This window comes from Lissotriton vulgaris, chromosome 2_2, assembly GCF_964263255.1.
Source record: "Lissotriton vulgaris chromosome 2_2, aLisVul1.2, whole genome shotgun sequence".
In the NCBI taxonomy this organism is placed as follows: domain Eukaryota; kingdom Metazoa; phylum Chordata; class Amphibia; order Caudata; family Salamandridae; genus Lissotriton; species Lissotriton vulgaris.
Genome location: NC_141688.1, coordinates 36,453,194 through 36,469,351, shown reverse-complemented (window position 1 = coordinate 36,469,351; position 16,158 = coordinate 36,453,194).

Below are 16,158 nucleotides of genomic sequence, written 5' to 3'. Positions count from 1 at the left end.
CACATAGCACGGGTGTGCCTACAAAAAAAGGAACCTATGGAGATTCGGTATATGAGAACCCTATATTGTCAGACAGAAGGAGACCCCTGTTCATTTCAAAGACAAATATCCATCAATGGAGAACTCAGAAAGGCCCTAATTGATACGGGAAGTCGACAGACCCTAATGAAACCCCTAGTAATACCACAAGGGTCCCCTCCTACCACAGGGTTTGTTAATATACAATGTATTCATGGAGACTGTAAAACCTATCCCATAACTAATGTAGATGTACAAAATACACCCACCAAAAGTCCAGTAAATATGAAAGTAGGACTTCTTCCCCATCTTCCAGAACCAGTACTTTTAGGTACAGACTATCCCCACATTCGCAGTTTACTACCTAACCAAAGTCCAGAATGGATAGACTGGAGAGAAGAGGCCCAGTTCTTCCATAAAAGTAGACCCCAGGTGGGAACAAGGGAAAGACAGGGAGAGTAAGCAACAAAGAAGAAAGGAGAAAAGAAATGGGAAACCCATCCTTGTAACCCAGTCGGATGTCCCTCTATGGGATCATGGCCAAAATTTTCATACAGCTCAGAAGGAAGACAACCCCCTACAGGAAGCCAGGAGACAAGCAGCCGAACAAGACGATCCGCTACAAGTAGGTCCCCAGTTCTTTATAAAGAGGGGATTGCTGTACAGAAAAGAGGGAAAGTCCATGCCTGTCCAATTGTTAGTACCTCTTCCCTACCGGGAAAAAGTCATATTTTTAGCTCACAGCCATCTACTAGTTGGTCATTTTGGGGGAGACAAAACAGTGTAGGCTATTTTAGAAAGGTTCTATTGGTCGGGTATATATCAACAAGTCAGGAAATGTTGTCGTGAATGTGCCGCCTGCCAAAAAACTAGCCATTATATTCCACTCAGAGTACCTTTGAAACCCTTGTCTGTTGTAGATGTACCCTTTTCCAGGGTGGGAATGGACATCATAGGACCCCTTTTACCCTCACGTAGTGGTTGTCGCTATGTTCTCGTACTAGTTGACTATGCTACCAGGTTTCTGGAAGTCATCGCCCTTAGACAACCCAATACGACACAGTTAGCTAAAGCCATGATTAACATTTTTTCACGTGTCGGGTTTCCTAAAGAAATAATCACCAATCGAGGCACCCCTTTCACTTCCAAACTGATGAAACAAGTATGTCAACAGCTAAATATTAAACAGATCCGTACTGCTGCCTATAATCCTCAAACAGACGGATTGTTAGAACGCTACAATGCGACACTAAAAACAACCCTCAGAAAATTGCTGAATTTAGAAGCACGCAAATGGGAGGACATGCTTCCGTTGGCCTTGTTTGCCATACGTTGTGGACAGCAAAAGAGTCTAGGGTACTCCCCACTTGAATTATTGTATGGAAGGCCACCGAGTACCCTTATGGACATGGCCCGAGAAGAATGGGAGGAAGAGGCTGGCACCTCTAAACCTTTATTGGAATATGTCACGAACATTAGAAAACATTTGAATCAAGTACGTGAAATCGTAAGAACCAACCTGGAACAAGCACAAGCTGCCCAAAAGAAACAGTACGATAAGTCCACCAAGGTCAGGTCCCTCCAAATAGGAGATCAGGTCCTACTATTACGCCCCACAGCAGAACACAAACTGTTAAACCAATGGCAGAGACCCTTTAAAGTGATTGATAAGGTAACACCTGTCACTTATAAAATAGACATGGATCCTTCCTGTAGCTCCACTCAAATCTACCATATAAACCTTTTTAAAAAATGGGAAGGTCCCAAACCTGTAGTAGTCGTTGAAACATCATCCTGCTTAGAGGAACAAAACATAGATGCAGAACTGGATGATAACCTCAAACAAGAGTTTTTATTTTTTTTTGTAACACCTTTATTAGAATTGTACACATCATACACAGCATCCCGCCTACAACCCATCTGGGCCGGCGACGCGACAAAGTTGGAAACAGTCGGGCATTTGGTAAGACAATGTACACAGCTTGACGCCGTCAACCCTGGGGTACGGCAGCATGAAATCACAGTGCAGCCAGTAAGCTAAACGTGAGTCAGTCACTGGGGCCGTCCTCGCCCACTTGCAAATGTACCCCAGAAACGTAAGGGGGGGTAGGTCACGCAGGCCAGGTGCTGCTCAGCCAGAAATGCAGGTGTATTTTTTATTTTTTTGAAAACTCTCCAAACTCCCCGAAAGAACTTCCCGTCCCTCCCCCCACCCCCCCTCCTGTCCTATCTGTCCACATCCCCACTCGATGTCTGCAACGGTTCGTCTAGGCCACTTTCATGCCTCCTCTCCACTTCCAGGTTACAATGCCCTTGGGGCGTGTCAGGAGAAGTCTCACTCCCATCACTACCTCTTAAATCAGAACCTCCCACTCGTCCCCTGTTTCGTGACAGCCGGGTATCAACACTCCACCCGGCCGTCCCACCTGCCCTTCAGTCGTCCTATTCTCCCTAGTGAAGTAGTGAAGGCTATTCTTGTGCTTCCACTCCCTCGGTACCCTGCGTGTCCGCTATCTCCTCCCTGGCATATCTAAAGGTGTTGTACAAACCCCAGAAGTTTTTCGGTCTGCTGGTGGGGGGAAGTAGCACACTGTAGTGCTCCGCCTGCGTGCAACAGTACACCATGTCTCTGGCCCATCGTTTTTTTGTCGGGGTCGGACCTCTCATCCAACACTGTGCCACCGTGCGCTTCGCCAGTAATAATCCCATATCCGCCAATCGCCTACATGCCAGCGGCAGAGGTTTCGAGTAGCCCAGCAACGCCAGAACTGGATCAACCCGCAGTTCGTGCTCTAGTATTTCACTGAGTTCCGAGAAGACCGCGATCCAGAACTCTTGTATCTTGCGGCAATTCCATGCCATATGTAGGAAATCTGCCACCGGTGCGTGACAGCGCTCACATTCTGGAGATTGACGGAGACCATAATGGTGTAGTTGTTCTGGAGTGTAATACACTCTCTGCAAACATTTAAAGTGGATTAGTCTGTGTCTTCCATTCAGAGATACTTTTTTGGTATTGCTGCAGCAGTACAACCACATTGCGTCATCTATATCTATGTCCAAGTCTCTCTGCCAGGCTAACCGGGCTTTTGAGGGTTCCTGCGCTCTGTGTGAAGTAATGCACTTGTACAGATGCGTCGTCAAGTGCCGCTGGGAGGGGTGGGCTATGACATAAGCTAGTTCCGGAATGTCCGGCGGTTCCGTCATCTCTGGTCCCAGGACTTCCCTCAAGGCTCCTCGAAGTCTGTGAAATTGGAACTGCTGCAGCAGGGTTGGGTGCTCCACCCCTAGGGCAACCTGGTCCCATGTTTTGGCCTGGCCGTTCGCAAACAAAGCGCCCGCCGTGTGAATCCCGAGGTCGTGAAGTGCACGAATAACATTCCTGTCTCCGATGGGAGCCAGCCACTGCATCCACTCCACCGCCATCTCGGGGGAGTACAACAGCACTTCGCCCCGTGCCTATAACAACGCGTTCCATGCATGGTTTGTGGCCGATATAGAATCCAGGATGCCCACTCGGCGGTCCGCAGGGGTGCAGACCGTGGCTGGGAGCGGAAGCGGATCCGCAAATAGCCTCTCCATCCGAACGTGCGGTATGTTCTCTTCCCCGTGGATCCACGTATGTAGATGCGCAGCCTGAGCCACCCTATAGTACCGTTCTAAGTCGGGTGCGCCGAGTCCTCCCAGCTCGTACTGCAGTGTGAGCGTATTCCATCGCACATGTGCTTGCTTACCTCCCCAGGCCAGCCTGGTCATTAGTTTCGTCACATTTCGAAAGAAGGTTCGCGAAAGTACTATGGGCAAGGTGGAGAACAAGAACAAGAACCGCGGCAGAAGCACCATTTACATGATGGCCACCAGGCCCATTAAAGAGAGCGGGAGCTTGCACCAGCGTTCCACATCGTCCTCACACTTACTGAAGGCCACCCCATAGTTTTCCCTGAAGAGCACTTCTGGGTCGGAATGAACCATCACGCCCAGGTATCGTACCGGGTCTGTGGTCCAGGTGAGCGGGTAGTCCATGTCGAAGCGATCTGTCACCGGAGTCAAAGGAAACACCGCAGATTTCTCCCAGTTCACTCGCAAGCCCGAGAGGGCGCCGAAACGGACCACCTCTCTTAGAACCGGGGCAAGGTTCGACTCCGGGTTTCTGACATACAATAGCGTGCCATCTGCATAAGTAGAAATGACTATTTTATAGGACGGGAAGCTAACCCCCCGATACCAATGGTATTCCCTCAAAGTGCACGCCAGTGGTTCCGCCACCAGGGCGTATAGCAGGGGGGACAGAGGGCATCCCTGTCTTGTTCCTCTGCTTATGGGAAAGGGTTCTGAGACCCGATCTCCATGCCGTACCCGCGCTGTTGGCTTCCAGTACAGAGCACCGATAATCTGTAAAAATTGCTCTCCCAGGCCCATACGGCGTAGGACCCGGATCATGAATGGCCATTCGACGGAGTCGAACGCCTTCTCCATGTCCAGGAAGATGGCCACCGCCTTCGCGTCTTGTCGAACGTGTTGCATCGTGCCTAGAACCGTTCGAATGTTGTAGGACAGGTTCCTCCCGGGGACGAAGCCGGCCTGCTCCGGGGCTATTATCTCCGGAGCTATGAGGGATAGCCGGGTGGCCAGTACTTTAGCATAAATTTTCGCATCGACATTTAGGAGAGAGATCGGTCTATACGAACTGCAGAGGGTAGGGGGTTTGCCCGGCTTCAAGATGGTAACCAACTGGGCTTCCCTCATCGTTCCCGGCATGCTGCCCTCTTCGCCTATGTGGTCAAATAAAGACAGCAAGTGCGGGATGAGTTTTTCCTGGAAAGCTTTATAGAACCCCACTGTCAGACCATCAACTCCGGGAGCGCTGTGGGACCGCATGGAAGCCAAGGCCTCAGAAACCTCGTCCGCCTGAATGGGCGCCATGAGGAACTCTCTGTCCGACTGCGCCAAGAACGGTAATTGTATATGTTCTAGGTAGTCGTCTATGTCGGATTCCAGGTCCACGGACCTGGTGGAGTATAGGTCTGAGTAGTAGTCACGGAAAGCAGAGATGATGTCCACGTCTGTCGTGACCGTGGATTCTCCCAGGGTGTTCAGTTCCGTCAGCCGGGGAGCGCTCTTTTCCTCGCGCAATATTCTGGCCAGGAGGGAGCTGGGGCGTTCAGCCTCCCCATAGGTCCTCGCCGAAGCGTATTTCCCCATAAAACAGACCTCCCTGTCTGCTTCTTCATTAAATTCCGAGATCAAAGTCCTAAGTTCGGCGGCTACCGCAGGATCGTGGTCCGTAAGGAGTCGTGCCTCCAAGACGGCCAGTTGAGACTCCAGGGCTTGAAGCCGCTGACGAATAGCCTTCAGAACGCTGGAGTGTTTGGCCATGACTACCCCGCGGATGAACACCTTGAAAGCCTCCCAGACAGTATGAAAGTCGTCCACGAGCCTAAGTTCTTCTCAAAGAAGAGGTCAATCTCCTCCGCCACCTCACCCCGAAACGCGTCGTCTAGCAGGGCATAAGGCGGGAAGCGCCAGAGAAACGGAGGGATCCGACGCCGCGGCGCCTCTAATGTCAATAATATAGGTGAGTGGTCGGACAGGGTGCGCGCGAGCACGGTGCACTCAACAATTTGATTAGTGATGGAATGAGAGGGTATACACCCGTTACAACGCATCTTTTACTCCGCACTACCATTACAACGCGACTTTTACAACGCATTCCATTACAACGCATTGCGCTGGGGGGCGTTCTAGGATAGGGAATAAGTATAATTTACTATCCAACACCTTCCCTAGGGTCCACGGGGACTGGAGTTAGAATAGTAAATTATACTTACCACTATCCAGCACCTCAAAGCGCTATGCGTTGTAATGGTATGCGTTGTAATGGTCGCGTTGTAACGGTAGGTAGTTGTAACAGTATGCGTTGTAACATGGTACATCCGAATGAGAGGCCAGCCAGTAGTCGATTCTGGTGTGGATGTCGTGAAAGGAAGAGTAGTGTGTATACCCACCCCTGCCCGCATTGCGAGACCTCCACACATCTACCATATCTAGGGTCAGCAGCTCGGCCGTAAGAGCCGTTGCAGCTGCAGCAGGCTTTCGCTTGGGGCCCGAAGATCTATCCAACCCAGGGTTTAGTACCAGGTTAAAGTCCCCCCCCCCCAGAGCATGGAGGTGGAGGTGAATTGTCTGCAACTCTGAGCTAGTCGGGTGTAGAAGTCTGGGGAGTCATAATTCGGACCATACACATTAACTATAGTCAAAGCGTGTCCCTTCCCTTCACATATCGATATGAGGTAACGGCCCTCGGGGTCTGCAGTAATCGGACGCAGAACCATCTTGGAGCGAGGGTTAACCCACGTCAGTACCCCTCTGGAATGTGTGGTGTAGCCCGCTGCGGTGGAGTTACCTAACAATCCCCTATGCTGTAGCAACTTGCTCGTGAGTGGCAAATGTGTCTCTTGGATCAGGGCGAGGTCAACTTGGTGTCTCTGCAGGTAGTGAAGTACCTTCCTCAACTTTCTATGGTCGTTAAGACCCCTGACATTCCAAGTTAGCACCTTCAGGGTATCGGTGGAGGGGGCCGAGACCGTTACGTGGCTTTCAGCCATCGGGGTTGACATAGAACAGCACAACAGTATAGTACCACGTTTTCACCAGCAAGCCCCGAGTCTCTTGAGCAGTGCAGTGAACATTTCAAGGACAGACCCCCCCTAGTCATACCCCCCACCCTCTCCGTACCCGTCCCCCCCAAACACTGTAACCGCCAAGGCAGCCAATCTCCGGAAACCATCCACCCCAAAACACCCCAACCCACCACCCACAGCAGACCCCCCCCAACCTGGTCCGACAGCATCACCCCCTCCCCACCTCCCAACAGACCCATCCCAACTAGGGTCACCAACCAAAACAGTGTGCTAAACGCGCAGGGCAGCAGGGAGCCGAGTGACATAGTTCCCTTCCTCAACTCATATCGCTCACGTGCCCCTCCACTCGCACCCGCCGTGCACAGCACCTCAGTTGCGCAGCAGATATAACCTGAGGATAGTTCAATGCTCATTTGTCCCAGTAGTGCCCGCACACCCGTCCCACGGTCAGCATCCTATTCATGAAGAGGCCAATGTCCGGGCTCTCGCACCAGGCCGCAGCCCGCCCCCAAGGTAGTAGAAGCATAAAGCATAAAGCCCCATCAAGGTATTCCCCCCCCCTTTTCCCCCCCCGCACCCTTCAGCAGTGCCACTTATCTGTGCGATCAGCAATGGTCTCTTAGGTCCAAAATCGCCCCAGCTCCTCTTCAAACTGAAGAAACAATACGCCTCTGTCCCAGAGTCCCCAACTCAGAGGCATAGAATAGAAGTTGTCTCAGACTTTGTTCAGTCCTGCTCATCCAGTCGACTGTCGGCGTCCTCGTCCTCGGGTGGTTTGTCAGAATTCGATTTCTGTTCCTTCGCCCACCTCTTCATCGCCTGTTGCAGCGCCTTGGGGTCTGTGAAGATATGGGAATGTCCCCCCTTATTGACGCGGAGTTTGGCCGGATACAGTAAGGCGTAGTCTAAACCCAACTCTCGGAGCCGCTTCTTGTGGGGGATAAACTGCTTCCGCTCCTCCTGGACTTTCGCCGTAAAGTCCGGATACAGCGAGATAGTGGATCCCTCATATTGTAGGTTTTGTTTGGCCCTCGCCAGATGGAGCGCAGTCTCTCTATCCCTGTAGTTGAGGAGTTTCGCTATGATGGGGCGCGGAGACGCGCCAGGCTGCGGTTTGGGGGCAAACGACCGGTGGGCTCTCTCAACCGTGAACATGGCCGAGAACACTCCGTCTCCCAGCAGTTTCGTGAGGAGTTCTTCCACAAAGCGTTCCATGGGGCCAGTGGAGGTGCTCTCTGGAAGGCCCGTGATGCGTAGATTGCAGCGTCGTGAGCGCGCCTCCAAATCTTCTGTCTTATCACTCAGGACCTGCATCATTCTTTCCATTTTCTTCTGCGCCGTGTTCAGGTCCGTTTGCGCCTCCTCGACCTCCGTCATACGTCTTTCCGCCATATCGTGTCTTTCTGCGTGCTTGTCCAAGCGTTCCGCCATTCTGTCCATCCTATACGACATAGCGTCGATCTTGGACCCCAGGGTCGATATACTAGACTGTATTCCCTGTTCCATTGACAATAGCATAGTCTTGATGTCCAAGTCGTCGCTGCGAGCCGCCTCAGTATGTGTCGTGGGGCCGTCCTCCGTGGCCGGGCTTTGTTGGAGCAGCCGTTTCTGGGAGAAGGGCAGCTTACTCTGTGTTCTTTCCCCCTTGCCCATTGTCTTTTAGAAATCGACTGCTGTGCGGCGCCAAGAGTGTAGACCGCCAGGTGGTAGAGGGCGCAAGGAAAGGCAGGGCCTCGGCGTTGGTGTATACCCCCAGAAGCCCTTGTCGCCACCTGGAGGAGGGTGGGGGTGGGTCGGCTCGTGGGGGGGGGTCGCAAAGCGCACTCCACTCTCGGTGCTCTCCGTGGTCCCCCACGGACCCCGAAGCCCAGACCTCAATGCAGTCCAATCAGTGAGTCTGGGAGGGTGGGGACCGCTGGCCAAGCGACCTGTGTTCACTTTATTTCAAGGGGGGGGGGCACCCTCACCACTCGAGCGCGTTGCCTCAGCAGACTTCAGGTGCGACCCAGAGCCACACAGTTCAGCGTTTATGACGCCAGGGAATGGCTCCGCGCTATCCAGGGGGTGGCGACCTCCACGTCGCGAGGATCCTCCTCGATGATGCCCTCCGTCGCGCACCCCAGTGTACTTCCTGGCTGGGGGGGCGCTACAAAACCACAAAATCAGGTCACCCTAGGGCTGTAGGTTCTCCCGTGGTCCCCCGTTATGTCCAAGGGAGGAAGGGGAGGGCCACGCGTCTCACCGTGCTCCTCAGCCCGATCGCTGTCCGGAGGCCGCCTGCAGGGTCCTGTCGCACGGGCTCTGGCCGTCGGAGCCGTGTGGCGGGCAGCAGACCGTCCGAGTTCCTCACTTCAGGAGCGCGAGGGGTCGGGGCACCGGACCGGTGTCTGGCGCGGACCGCGGCCGCACGTCGGGTGACGCCAGCCGGATAGTGCGATCACCCGGGTCCGCTGCTTGTGGCCTGGCCTCTCGGCACTGCGGGCTCCGTCCAGCCCGGCCGTACCACTCGTTCCCCAGCGCCGCTGGAACCACCGCTGGGTCCCCGCTTGTTAAGGGGACGGCTGGGACCCGGTTGCAGCCAGATTACGCTGCTATGTGAGGATAATTCAGGATATTCCGGGCGATGCACGGCGGAGCTACGGACTTAGGCCGCCATTTCGTTTGCCGGCTAGCTCCGCCCCCCAACAAGAGTTAAAAGAAGCGTTACGACCAGTAAAAGGGGTATTTTCCTTAGTCCCAGGTAGAACTAATTTAGTGGAACACGAGATCCATACTGTACCCGGTAAAAACGTTCGCCTATGTCCATACAGTACTCTAGAGGCTAGAAGAGAAGCCATAGAACAAGAGGTACTGCAAATGGTAAAACTAGAAAACATTGAACCCTCCAAAAGCAAGTAGAGCTCTCCTATAGTACTCGTGCCTAAACCCGATGGGTCTATTCGCTTTTGCATTGACTTTGGAGAGGTAAACAAAGTATCACAGTTTGATGCATATCCCCTCCCTAGAGTCTATAAAATTATAGAGAGGCTTGGGAAAGACCAATACATTAGCACCCTGGATCTCTGTAAGGGTTATTGGCAGGTCCCCCTAAAACCTCAAGATAGGGAAAATACAGCCTTTTGTACCCCTTCAGGCGTGTACCACTTTAAAGTATTGCCTTTTGGACTGCATGGGGCCCCCGCAACTTTTCAAAGGCTTATGAATGCAATGTTACAGAACCATAGTCAATATGCAGCAGCTTACTTGGATGATATAATCATCCATAGTAATTTGGGGGAACAGCACCTCCAACACCTAGCAGCTGTAGTCAAGACCTTGGGAAATGGTTGCCTGACCATCAATCCAGCTAAAAGCAGGTTAGCCGCCAAGTCTGTGAAATATTTAGGCTTTCTCCTAGGAGAGGGTTGCATAAGACCGCAAGAAGAGAAAGTAACAGCCATCTCACAGGTTCCCTTCCTAAAATCCAAGAAGGACCTAAGGGCTTTCCTAGGTCTTCTCGGTTATTATAGAAGGTTTATTCCCCACTTTTCACAGATCGACAGTCCTTTAACAGACCTGCTGAAAAAAACTATACCCACAGAGAAACATCTAAAAAAAAACTCTCCCACAGAGCAGAAGTCGTTCCAACAATTAAAATGTGTTATCACCTCCCAGACCTTTCTTTTGAATCCTAATTACAAAAAAACTTTATCCTGCAAACAGATGCTTTGAATAGTGGTATGGGGTGGTACTATCCCAAACAGATGACCAACAACAAGAGAGGCCCATTCTTTATATCAGCCGCAAACTATATCCTAGAGAAACCCGATATGCGGTAATCGAAAAAGAAGCACTGGCCATCAAGTGGGCGGTAGAAGCACTCCACTATTATCTTGACGCCAAAAAATTCCTCCTTTATACAGATCATACCCCTCTTGAGTGGCTGTCCCAGAACAAAGGACATAACCCCAGAATTTTAAGATGGTTTCTAGCCCTTCAACCTTTTCAATACACTGTCCACCACAGGAAAGGAAATGATCAAGCCAATGCAGATTTTCTCTCTATGTATCCTCAGGATCCTTTTCTTGTAAACAAGAAAGATAGGGTAGGGGGATGTGAGGGGGATCAGGGTCATGAGGAGAAACCACCCAATGACACTATACCCAGCTGAACTCCTTGCCGTCTTTATGACGAGGACGATGGATCAGAGAGAACAGACTGCCCGATAATGAAGAATCTTTTCTTCGCCCCACAGTACGCCAGACTTGACCCGGAAGTCGTTCCTCCCGAAAGCGGCGGGACTCAGCGCCCTGACCAATGGGGCACCGGCACAAAGGTCGAGAGCAGCAGAAAAAGCCGGAAGTGAACACTATTGGTGTGCCTGCTAAGAGGAAAACTACGGAGAGAGGAGCAGATGCCGACGGAACCGAGGACTCCACAATACGCAGAGAAACCGTCGAGAAAACTCCAACCGAAAACCCAGAGGATCCCGAGACCTGGACCGAAGAGTGGTAGAACCCGGAGAAAACACACAAACCGCCACAACTCAGGAGAGTTGTGGCAGAGAGCGGTACGTAACAGGTGCCGCGGGAATAATAAGAGAGTGGGTGGGATAATCTGGGGTAGGTAGCGTACCTATCTTTCCCTCGCCTTGCTATACTAGCCCCGAATCTGGGGGAGGTAACGTACCTGTCTTTCTCTCGCTTTGCAACTATCCCGTAGCTCTAGTCAGCAATTGACAGAAACACCCTTACTCCTGTTCTTACTGTGACTGTGCACATAGTTGAAGCCCCTTCACGTGTCTTCCCTACCTCACATTTGAGAGCCCAACCTTGCACGTGGTGTGGTGATGGACTAGCTTAGGATCTACACGCCAGATATGGTCAGTGACCGCTGTTTTCTTTTCTTTATTTGAGTGCTTTCGGTACTCCGGGGGAAACTCTATGTGAGAACTGGGGTCACCAATTCCACAGCAGTAGCTTGACATGAGCGGGGAGGCACCCGAAAGCTAGGTGTAAAGTAGAAGTGCAGCACACACTCGCACTGAGACAGGGAACGCACACAATAAAGTGACACCACACCAGCTAGTCTTTTAAAATCAAGATGCTTTTATCTAGATTGGTCTCATTGTTGGTAAGTAATTCATTGTAATCAATTTAGCATAACCTCATCAGGCAACATTTCATTGTATAGGCATAAGTAAAACCATTTCTTGAGAACTCAGGCAACATTTCATTGTATAGGCATAAGTAAAACCATTCATTGAGAACTCAGGCAACATTTCCTTGTATAGGCATAAGTAAAACCATTCCTTGAGAGATAAACCAACATTTCAATGTACAGGCATGTGTATCAACATTGTCTTAAGCAGGTTCAGCAAAATGAAAACAGCACTTCATGAGTCACTTTAAGATGGAACGTTTCCTAGTTGGCATGGAGTAATTTACACTTTAAACCCAAGCTTAGGAGTGGCTCATGATAGCATCTGATCCCCTACTTGTATGGCACAATAACATGAATTAGGCTTCCTGCTCAGGGGCAGCCAACAGAACAGTCCCCTAACAGAGGGTTAACTTGTGGTGCACCCAAGGAGGGTTCCTGCGAGTCTGGGGGGCCCGGGTCCGCAGGCCTTTGCTTAGTCCTCCCCTCCCTCCAGACCTCTAGGGGGTTAATCTGTCCCAACCAGGGCCAACAGCAGCCGCCTGTGGGGAGGGGCGGTAGCGGGGCTGCCTCTCCGTGTTCTCGAGGCTCCACGGCAGCCCCCGCCTTCTCCTCGGACCACCACCCACCCCCAAGGGTGGTTTACCTGGCTCTTCGGCTCCTCGAGGAGCCCTTGCGGCGATTTCCGGCCGGGGGCCTCACGTCGGTGGAGCGGCCGCCCGGGGCTTGTAGTTGCTGGTGGGTAGGGCTCCGACCCTCCTGCGGGCTCCGAGCTGCTGGGAGACCGGTCCCGGGCCTCTCGATGACTCCTACGGCCTCTGGACCAGTCGGGGCGCATCCGGGAGCCAATCCAAGGCTCGCTTGCCGGGGGCTCAACCACGCTACCAATCAGGGCGCGGCATTAGCGGGCGTGGCCTGGGATGCGGCCAACACCCCCGTCATGTGATGGTGGCTCCTGGCTTCGTCAGGCCTAGCGCGGCCTACCTGCAATCCCACAGCGGCCCTCCCCAGGCTCAGGAGGCCGCACGGGGAAGATCAATGGCGTGAAGCAGGTCGGGTGCCAACGGAGGGGATGCAACAGTGGGTGCCCGGGCTGCGGTGGTGATTCACGACCCCAGTCTCACATTCTACCAAGGGAAGTGTGTCAAGAGCAGCCTGTACCACCTGAGCCGCCTGTACTACCTGACAACACACCTGAAAGAGGACGCTGGAAGATCACTCCAAGGAACGTTCTGTGCCATACCAACAGGACTGTTTTGTTATCAGACTTTCTTTAAAATTACACCTGTCTACTACTATGGGTAATTGAATACCATCAATAAAAACCCTACAATATTCAACATCTACGGCCTCCTCGCTTCTGTTTCAGACCTTCCCTCCGACAGGGGGACATGACAGATGCCCTATCCATAATTGGCGGTGACTGGAATGATGTTATGGACATGGCCAGGAATTGATGGAGGGCTGGGGGCGGGCCGGAGGGTGGCCGCCACACGAGATTGTACTCGTTAGTGACAGGGCTGGATTTGTTTAATGTATGGAGTGCCTTCACAGAGATAATCGGGAATTCACCTATTTGTCGGCGGTCCACGATTCCTACTCTAGAAATGATTATCTCTTTGTTCCCCGGGAGGCGGTTGGCAGGGTAGTGTCGGGGGAGATTCTTCTATGGGGCCTGTCAGATCACCACCCAGTAGCCCTTACACTCCAAACAGGGCGGATGAAACAACCGTTCAGATGGCGCCTTTCAGTATGGCACCTGCAAAATGATGACTACAGGAAACACATGAGTGAGGCTATTGATCAATACCTGACGGCCAATGTAGGGTCAGTCCCTAGGGCCGAGGTGTTATGGGAGGCACTGAAACCCACTCTGAGGGTGGCAGGCATTTCCCTGTGCACGGTGGTGGGCAGGGTTCGTAGGGAGGAGCTGCTGCAGGTGGAGGCGGACATAGAGGCACTTGAACGCAGGAGTAGGGAGGGAGGAGGCAGCCAGGTTAGGAGACAACTATAGCACAACAAAATTATGCTGCCCTCCTGATGGATGAGGCCCACCAAGCCTGGCTGGCGAAGCGTAGCAGGGTATATCATTGGGGGGACAAATCCAGCAAGATGCTGCATCGACTACGTCAGGGGATGTTCTATTTTCAGCCCTACCGGGCATATTGGGCCCGGTGGGTGAACCGCTTACAGATCTCTAGCCGTCGCACAAAGCCCACATACTATGTGGACCTGTACGCCCCTAAGGAATGCTTACACGCCGCCACCATAGATAAATTCAAAACTGATCTTCCGCCCAATGCCCTATCAGATGAGGTAAGGGACCAGTTGGAGCAGCCCCTGATGGATGAATAGTTAGGCATGACCTTGGGGGAACTAATCCCGGGAAGGCGCTGGGGCCCAACGGGTTCCCTAGTGAATTCTTTAAGCGTTATTTCTTGCAATTGGCCCCTCATTACCGATCTGTGGAGGAGGAGGCTAGAGAGCAGGGCTCACTTCCTTGGGACTGGAGACATGCTGAAGAGGTGGTTTTCCATAAGCCGGGCAGGCACCCGGTAAAGCATGCTTTGTATCGTCCCATTTCCCTCTTGAATGTGGAGGCAAAAATTCTGGCCAAGGCAATGGCCAATCGCCCCACATAACCACCCTGGTCCATCCTGACCAGGCTGGGTTTATGCCCCAGAGGGCAACCAGGCACAATATACAGTGGGCGGATGTGGCAGTGGAGGCTATCCGGCAGTTGGCGGAACCGGCGGCACTCTTATTGGCTGATATGGACAGGGCGTTTGACTTCCTGAGCTGGGTGTATTTATTCGCATTGCTGCGAAGACTCAACCTTGCACCACATTTCCTTTCCTATCTAACACTCCTATACAATATTCTGACAGCAATGGTGCGGGTGGCCGGTGCAAACTCATCCGCTTTCTTTATCCAACGGAGTATGCGGCAGGGCTGTCCCCTTATTTATTTGCTCTAGCTGTGGAGCCATTGGCAGCATGGGTGCGCATCGATGCACAGATATGGGGATTTGAAAGGGCTTCTTGACTGTCGGATAGGATTGCACTATATGTGGATGACGTCCTTTTCTTTGTCACAGCCTTAGACAGGACGGGCCGTGGCTACTGCGTATCATGCTGATTTTTGGAGAAACATCTGGACTATATATGAATTCCTGTAAGTCTACGTTATGGATTCTGGGTGATTGAACGGGCGTGGGCGCGTGGATCTCTTCGGTCCAGCTTGGGGTGGGGGACTGCAGTACCTAGGCGTGTTCCTGTCAGATGTGCCCACGGTCTCCTGGGACAGTAACCTTTGTTCCTGTATGGGAACGAATATGCAAAGACCTCACGGGCCTGGTCCCGTATGCCTCTGTCGATATATGGCAGATCGGCTATATTTAAGATGGTGGCGGTACTCCAGGTCCTTTATCAGCTACAAAATCACCCCTATCAGATCTCGCCCGATGGCTCTGACAGGTTAATGCAGTGCTTGGGCTGTTTTTATGGGGGGGGGAAGGGTGCAGGTCGACCTGCAAACATGCTTCTTGTCCACTTATTGCGGGGGGCTAGCGTCCTCCGACATTCACTCATACTATCAAGCCTCGTACTTGCTGGATCCTCAATGAGTGGTGGTACAGTAATAGGGAAGACCCAGCATACGCCGTCGAGCGGCAACTCATGGGACACCACTACACACAATTCTTTATTCGGCACCTCTGCGGGGTTCCCTGCCGTCGGCTACAAGGGTAGTATTCCAGATCTGGAGGCAGGCGCTCCGACGGATGGGGTGGTGGAACACGCCGACTCGGGAGACCCCCTTTGGAATAATGGGCGCTTACCTCAACTGGCTGCCCTACAGGGCTTCCGGGGGTGGGATTACATAGGCATCTCAGTCCTGGGTAACGGTATGAGGAGGCTGACGCTTATATCCTTCCAGGACCTCCAGAAAGAATTCCTCATGTCACAGTCCCAATTCTAAAAAAAATTTAGCCCGCTGGAGGCGAAAGTTTTTATGGGGGACCTTATAGACCGTAAAATCTACCAGATTTATCAATCCCTGGTTACCCATTGCCCCCACGCTACAGAAACTCCAGGGAGTCTGGGACGGTGGTGTGGGGCCGCTAGAGGAGGAGGACTGGACCGAGGCTCTAGCTGCTCTGCGGGGGGCAGCCATAGCAGTACAACTTTGCCTTGTCCAGTTCAGGTATCTACACAGGGTTTATTTTACACAAGTGCACCTGTGGAAGTCGGGGCTGATAGCATCTCTTATGTGTCTCAGATGCTGACGGGAGGATGGTACATTTATTCATACAGTATGGCATTGTCTTTCCCTAGATCATTTCTGGATGGAGGTATTTACC